Here is a 7,500-nt window from a genome sequence, read left to right as displayed (position 1 = left end):
TTATCTATGAAAAACATCTATTTTCAAGTCATAGGACCGAAACGCTTTAGTCTTGAAATTTCAGAAAGAACACTTTCACTCTCAAATTTGAACAAATAAACTAAATTAAGGCTCTAAGATCAGTATCTTCAATAGAAACACTACAGTAAATAAGAAAACGAGGAGAAAGAGGAGGAGGAGGAGGAGGAGGTGAAGATGGTAAACATGCAATCGAACGAGTCTTCGGTAACACAGGAAAACACAAGGCTGCGAGAGGAGACACAAGTGGCCTGTCAAGTGAAATGGTGAGTGAGCGTGGAGAGGCGATGTCTGACCTTGAACACCTTGAATCTCTCTCTCTCTCTCTCTCTCTCTCTCTCTCTCTCTCTCTCTCTCTCTCTCTCTCTCTCTCTCTCTCTCTCTCTCTCTCTCTCACTATGTATGTATGTAAACGAGTACCAGGCAGATAAAAAGCTCGCGATTTTTTTTCCTTTTTTTTTTTTCATTTTCACTACGTAGTACACACGTTCCGTAATTTCAGCTAACAGGTAACAAACAGAAAAAAAAAATACGTATCTATAACCACGTATAGATAATGAAAACCAAATTGAAATATAATAAATAGAATAAAAATGTATTACGCGTGAGTGATTCACAGTTGCCCATCACAAACTGACTCACCACCACCACAACCACCACCACCACCACAACCACTACCTTGCTAGCCCGAGTAGCGCCCGAACCACGATTCAGAGGCTCACTACCACCACTTCTTCCCACACACACACACACACACACACAGCCAGGTGCAATATATGAAGACAAAGAAAAAGAAAAAAATATAAAACACGGTACAAATTCTCCTTGAGGCTGCTTTAATGAGAGGTGTTCCCCCAAATAAAGCCATCACTCCACTGTCACCAAAGCAAAATAATTATAGTTCGGCTGCCAGATAACCCGGCTCGCCAGTACGTACGTCAGTGTGCTAATGAGGGGAGCCAGAGGCATATATGTACATTACACCCGAGTCTCCGCAGCGTGTTCACAAGCGGAAATAATATCAAGCATCCCCTAACGTGCTTCACAATTTCCTATTCCTGTCGCATTGTATAAAGTGTGTGTGTGTGTGTGTGTGTGTGTGTGTGTGTGTGTGTGTGTGTGTGTGTGTGTGTGTGTATGAATCATCACTCCTTAGGTTACCTTGTGTCTCCGTGTGTTCCGGGGTGCCAGATGACTGCCTCCCACGTACACTTTCTCCCATGTCTTATTGGTGTAGTACAGAGACTTCTTGGCCGTCCGGAAAGTCTCCTGGGTACCACTCCTGTTCCTCTCCTCGCTACTACTGCTGCTTCGGAGTTGGTCTGGTACACTACTTTCCCTACTGACTGATTCTCCGGAAGAGGTGGTTCTCTCCTGCTGTTGTTCGTATTGTTGAAGGCTCCCGTAGTGGTACAGAGCCCTCTTCGCCCTCTGGAATGTCTCTTGCGTGACCTTCGTTTCATTCCGCGTCTGGTTGTTACTCGAGGGACCCACGGGATGCTTGGTCTTCCTAAAAGATTCCTGGTTGACTTTTGTGGTCCTCCTCTGCAGGACGCTACATGGCTGGCTAGGCAACGTTCTAGACTTTCTAAATGTTTCTTCGCCAAGTATGAAATTCGATTGATCCTGACCTTTGGCTGAGCGGTGCGTGTGGATTTTAGTCTTTTTAAAGGTTTCATGGGAAGATGAGCCGCTCACTGGGTCACGACTGCTGTTTGAGTAGCCGAGTGCCCTCCTTGCTTTCCTGAAGGTTTTGCGTGTTATTAACATCGTAGGCATCAGCTCCTCGTGTCTAACATGAGGCCTCGCATTCTACTGTTTTCTTTAGTGCTGCGTGGGCGACTGGCATCATTATGTGTTATTACTTCAAGTGCTGTTTCACTCTTGCTGTGCGCTGGCTGTTTCTCAAGTGGTTGTCACGTGTTGTAAGCTGTAATGTCTTGAGGATAATTAATGTCACACAATCATTCCGCCGTGTGGTGTAATATTTTCTCCCTTTCACAATCCTTACTCTATTTTTATCTTATATTTCGAGTTTTCTTCACATGATTAAAACTGAACTGTACACTGTTATTTAAGACTTGGCACTACACGTTCTGGAAGCTTCCCTTCGAAAAATTAAAAATCAAACTTCAATCAGTGTTTTTCACTTCTCCTTGACGTGTGGCACCACAGTTTTTCAGAACAACCTGGGGACGTGCGCCACACCACCAACACCACACTCTTTACTACCACTGTAATAACTGACATCCGCGAGACGTCACTATGGCTGTTATGACGGGACGACAGAATAGAAAGGATGGACACACACACACACACACACACACACACACACACACACACACACACACACACACACACACACACACACACACACACACCGTGACGTCAGGGGGGGGACACTAGCACACAAACAAGCGGCCTATGATAGAAGCAATTTTTAGGGCCGTATAGAAAGGACGTGATTGAGCACACCAGGATTAAAGAGAAGACCAAGACCAACTACTGGTGGCGCCCGGTGAGTGCCAACCCTCCCTCACCTGGCTCCTCCCCCCTCCCTCCTCCCCTCGTTCGCCACATGTGTGAGACCATTACACTAATCAGGTGAGGCAACGCTTACCGACCCCCCACCCACAAACCCACACACACATACACACATTCCTCTCTTCTCCCACCTGGTCCCTCCCAACCACCCCGAAATTATTCTCCCACACACACCCTCGCCTTTATATTTGTGTTAGCAGTTCACATTGATACAGCTCTGTCATACCAAGAATCATGTAATCTATATATGCTTGAGGTAACACGATCAGTTTTTTTTTTTTTTTTTTGCATTTCATATATATTTCAATAAGGAATGCTAGAGTAACTACTTGCACTATTTACTTCCTTAATCATCTCACTCCTTAACACTAGATTACGAAGGTACTATAGAAGATGACGACCAGCGATACACCTTTAATTAAGTTCTTCGTGAGGAATCCAACTGCATTTCTCTGCACTAACATTCCTTCACTGCAGAAATAACTCCGCTCGAATCACCCTCCCTTCCTTAACCCCCTCCCCCTCCACCAACACCCATCCACCTCCTTTACGATCATTCCTAACACCACCACACCTCTAACCCTCCCTCTTCTCCTCCCCTCTCTCCCTCCTTCCCTCCCTTCCCCAACCACGCCAACCACCTGAGGCACACCTGATCACCACCCACCTGCCCCCCGCCATTCCCTCCCTCCCCACACACCCACACTATCTCTGCACAAGTGTTTCGAAGCGACCCAAGTGAGGATAAAATGTAATGCGCAACTGCCACCATTACCAAACCGATCCCGTGTAGATTAGTGGTGCGAAAGTGGGTGAGGCGGACGAGTGGGAGGAGGGAGTGCAAGGAGGCAGCGACTAAGTGACAAGGGAAGGCAGTCAGCACTTCTGGTCGTCCGTGATAGTTCTCAAAGACGGGAGATCAACGGGAGGAAGCTCCACGCCGAGCAACACCCAGCATACAACATCGACTCTATCCAAGGTGTGTGTGTGTGTGTGTGTGTGTGTGTGTGTGTGTGTGTGTGTGTGTGTGTGTGTGTGTGTGTGTGTGTGTGTGTGTGTGTGTGTGTGTGTGTGTGTGTGTGTGAGAGAGAGAGAGAGAGAGAGAGAGAGAGAGAGAGAGAGAGAGAGAGAGAGAGAGAGAGAGAGAGAGAGAGAGAGAGAGAGAGAGAGAGAGAGAGAGAGAGAGAGAGAGAGAGAGAGAGAGAATGTGAAGCTGGAACCTTCAGGAGGCAGAAGGCAGAAAAACAAAATGACAAACATGATTTTATGCAAGTTGACAGGCAGATAGATAGGCAAGCAAGCAGGCAGATGGACTATAATAACGATGATGGTAAACACACACACACACACACACACACACACACACACACACACACACACACACACACACACACACACACACACACACACACACACACACACACACACACACACACACACACACACACTGTTTTGCACTGTCACTAGCTCACTTAACAGGTTCGTGTTCAGATCGTCACAAAGATGTTCACAAAAGAGCAGCTACATACAATACTGTCCTCCGAGCAAAAGGATGCTGGTATATGACGTGAGAAAGGTCACAGACTTACTAACGCAACACTACGTTCTCGTAAGTTCATATCTCCGGAAGTGCAGCACATGATCCCAAAGGCCCCCGTGACTCATACATTAACACGAAAACATATGCAGATAGTGGGAATGAATAAGACGAAAGGATAAAGCAGGGAGGAATGCAGGGAAGACAAGCGGGATGGAGCAGACTCATCAATGCAAACGAGGGCGAAGGAGAGACTAACTGACAGACGGAGATGAAACAGGGAAAGCAGGAATGACCACAATCTTTACCAAAAAAAAAAATAAATAAATAAATAAATAAAATAAAATGAATAAATATGAAAATAAATAAACAAAATAAATAAAACTAGAAAATAAGATATTCCGAATCTGAAGAAAACATATGTCAAGCAAAAATTAAAATAAATAAATAAAAACAGAGTCCACAAAAAAAACAGGAAATGACATAAGAGAAGGACAAAAAAGCACCTCCTTACAAAAAAAAAAAAAAAAAAAAAGAGACCAAATATAAGAGGAAATAAATAAGAATATTTCAACCCAAACCAAGACAAGACTGCGTGACCTCGATTAGGAGTAAAAAGATCATACGAGTGTGCAACTCAACTTGAACACATGCGGATAATTCTCTCTCTCTCTCTCTCTCTCTCTCTCTCTCTCTCTCTCTCTCTCTCTCTCTCTCTCTCTCTCTCTCTCTCTCTCTCTCTCTAGAAGAACCTAAAGCGTCTGCTGTTTACTTAGACGAATGGTACCACACAACAGCACAATGAAGGAAAGGATACAACAAATAATACAGCAGACAAAAATATTACACACACAAAAAATATACAGTAAAACAAGTGCATCATTTCACAAACACACACAAACAAAAAAGGCCAAAATTTACTACCGAAAGAAAAATTAAAGAGAAAAAACAAAACTCCCAAAAGAAACCATCCACTGCTATGTAATTCCAAAGTTCAATGGCCCCTCTTCTTGACCTGAATAAGAGAAGCTGTGCCACTTGCTAACCACCACCTTACTCCACCTGGCCCCTTTCCCCCCATGCCAATTCCCCTTCTCAGGTCACGGTACTCAACCTAAATTATTGAAACTACATGGCCACCCTCGAGACCAACACCCAACACTCTCCGCCCCTGAGGTACCCGCCAGCCTAAGGAGAGACGAGGGCGAAGGAGGCGAAGAGTTGATGCAGGAAGTATAGGAGGGAAGAGGAGAGGGAGCGAAGCAGACATATCAATGCAAAAGGTGAAGGAAGACTGACTGACGGACGAAGGAGATGAAAGAGGGATAGCAGCGGGAAAATAGGAATGAATAAGACGAAGGGATGCAGCAGGAAGGGATGGAGGGAAGAGATAGAAGGACGAAGCAAGACACATCGATGAAGGAAGACTGATTGACAAACGAAGGATATGAAAAAGGAAAGGTAGGAATGAACAAGACGAAGGGATAAAGCAAGGAGGGATGAAAGGAAGAGAAGCAGGACGGAACAGACACATCAATGAAAAGGTGGGTGGAGGAGAAACTAACTGACAGACGAAGAAGATGAAAGAGGGAAAGCAGGAATGAACAAGACAAAGAGATACAGCAAGGAGGGATGGAGGAAAGAGATGTGGGAACAAAGCAAACACTTCAAGGCGAAGGAGAGACTGACTGAAGGACAAAGGAGGCGAAGGGACACCGACGGAGGCAAATGAGGGAAAACAGGAATGAACAAAGCGAAGAGATGCAGCAGCAAGCGTGGAGATGTAGGTTGAAGGAGTTGAAGACATGCAGAGGACGGAGAGACTGATTGACAGACGACGTAGATAAAAGGTACAAAGAGAAAGAAGCGAAGGAGGGAAAGTACGAATGCAGGAGACAAAGGAATGCATCAGGAAGCGACGGAGGGAAGAGAAGTGGGACGAAATAAACAAAGGGATGCAAAGGAGGGCCAAGGAGAGGCTGATTGATGGGATAGGAGGACGAGGGAGATGAAAGGGACGCAGAGGAATGAAACAGATGTAAAGTAAGCCAACAGGACAGGAGGACAGGAAAGAATGGCGATGTTGCGAATGCGAAGCGAAAAACTGAGAGAAGAACCACTAAACGTAAAAAAGGACCAGAAACAGAACGAGGACGGAGAGGATCATGGGAGAGGAAGAGGATATCTAAAACCGGAGCCACGAAAACTCGGTTACTTGTCTTCTCATGAAAGTATTCGCGTCACACTGCAAACACCTCTGGATGCAAAACACAACAGACACGTACGATATCTACCCTTCCTCTCTCAAGGCCAGTCACCTTAGGGGGATTCCAACCACCTCAGTTTCACCTTCAAAGAACTGCTATAGCTGACTCTGACTGACTTGCCACCTCTTTCTTTCCCCGTGAGCACAGGTCAAGCAGCGTAAGGTGACAGGAAGCGGTGAATGATAGGGTACTGTACGAACGTGAGGCAGAGATCATTGCATCAATAATGTATAATAATAATAATAATAATAATAATAATAATAATAATAATAATAATAATAATAATAATAATAATAATAATAATGATGATGATGATAATGATGATGATGATGATGATAATAATGATAATAATAATAATAACCATCTACATGAACCATTATCTCTCTCTCTCTCTCTCTCTCTCTCTCTCTCTCTCTCTCTCTCTCTCTCTCTCTCTCTCTCTCTCTCTCTCTCTCTCTCACACACACACACACACACATACAGAAAATACAATTACCCCACTTGAAACCAAGTTTTCAATATTCAGAGAGAGAGAGAGAGAGAGAGAGAGAGAGAGAGAGAGAGAGAGAGAGAGAGAGAGAGAGAGAGAGAGAGAGAGAGAGAGAGAGAGAGAGAGAGAGAGAGAGAGAGACCGTGCCTCTGGAACATCCCCTTTCGCCCCGCCCCCTCGTGCCTGGGAAAAAAAAAATAAAAAGGTGGCAAGACCCCATCCTTGCTTTCATCAAGGGGGACACGCACAACACTGCTCCCGCGCCTGCTTGCCCTGTGGTAGCCTAGTTGGGGCCGCATCCAAATTTTGTCGCGGGAGGGGGTCACGCCTGATAAACAAGTGACCTGTAGGGAGGGGAAGAGAGAGGAGAGAGGGGAAGTGGCAGGGAGAAAGGGGAAAGGGGAGAGAAGGTACGAGAGGAGATAGTGAGTGAGAGGGAGAGAGAGAGAGGGGTTTGCAAGGGGTTAAGGAGTTAAGTAGAGGCAGGAGGGGAGGCCACGACAAGTTGGGGAGGGAGGGGGTGGGAAATGGTACACGTGGCTTAACAGGTATGATAAGAGACGGGGAGTTAAGGTGAGGGCACGCCGAGAGGTGGACTAACTAACTGATCGGTGGGAGGAGCTGGACAGGTGGGAGGAGAGGAT

The 7,500-nt window shown here is 45.6% G+C and overlaps 1 protein-coding gene and 1 long non-coding RNA gene across 4 annotated transcripts in view; one reads left to right on the top strand and one right to left on the bottom strand.

Annotated features, from left to right (window-relative positions):
• Positions 1-7,500, bottom strand: part of LOC135089385 (uncharacterized) — a 104,588-nt gene that overhangs the window by 74,094 nt on the left and 22,994 nt on the right. The gene's annotated exons all lie outside the window — the stretch shown is intronic.
• LOC135089414 (uncharacterized) overlaps positions 3,322-7,500 on the top strand; it is a 35,866-nt gene continuing 31,687 nt past the window's right edge. The window contains exon 1 of the long non-coding RNA XR_010261486.1: positions 3,322-3,541. This is a non-coding gene — a long non-coding RNA (uncharacterized LOC135089414). The remainder of the gene's footprint in view (positions 3,542-7,500) is intronic.

Source organism: Scylla paramamosain, chromosome 3, assembly GCF_035594125.1.
Source record: "Scylla paramamosain isolate STU-SP2022 chromosome 3, ASM3559412v1, whole genome shotgun sequence".
NCBI lineage: Eukaryota > Metazoa > Arthropoda > Malacostraca > Decapoda > Portunidae > Scylla > Scylla paramamosain.
The sequence above is the reverse complement of the archived record's forward strand: the minus strand, read 5'-3'. Positions and strand labels throughout refer to the sequence as shown.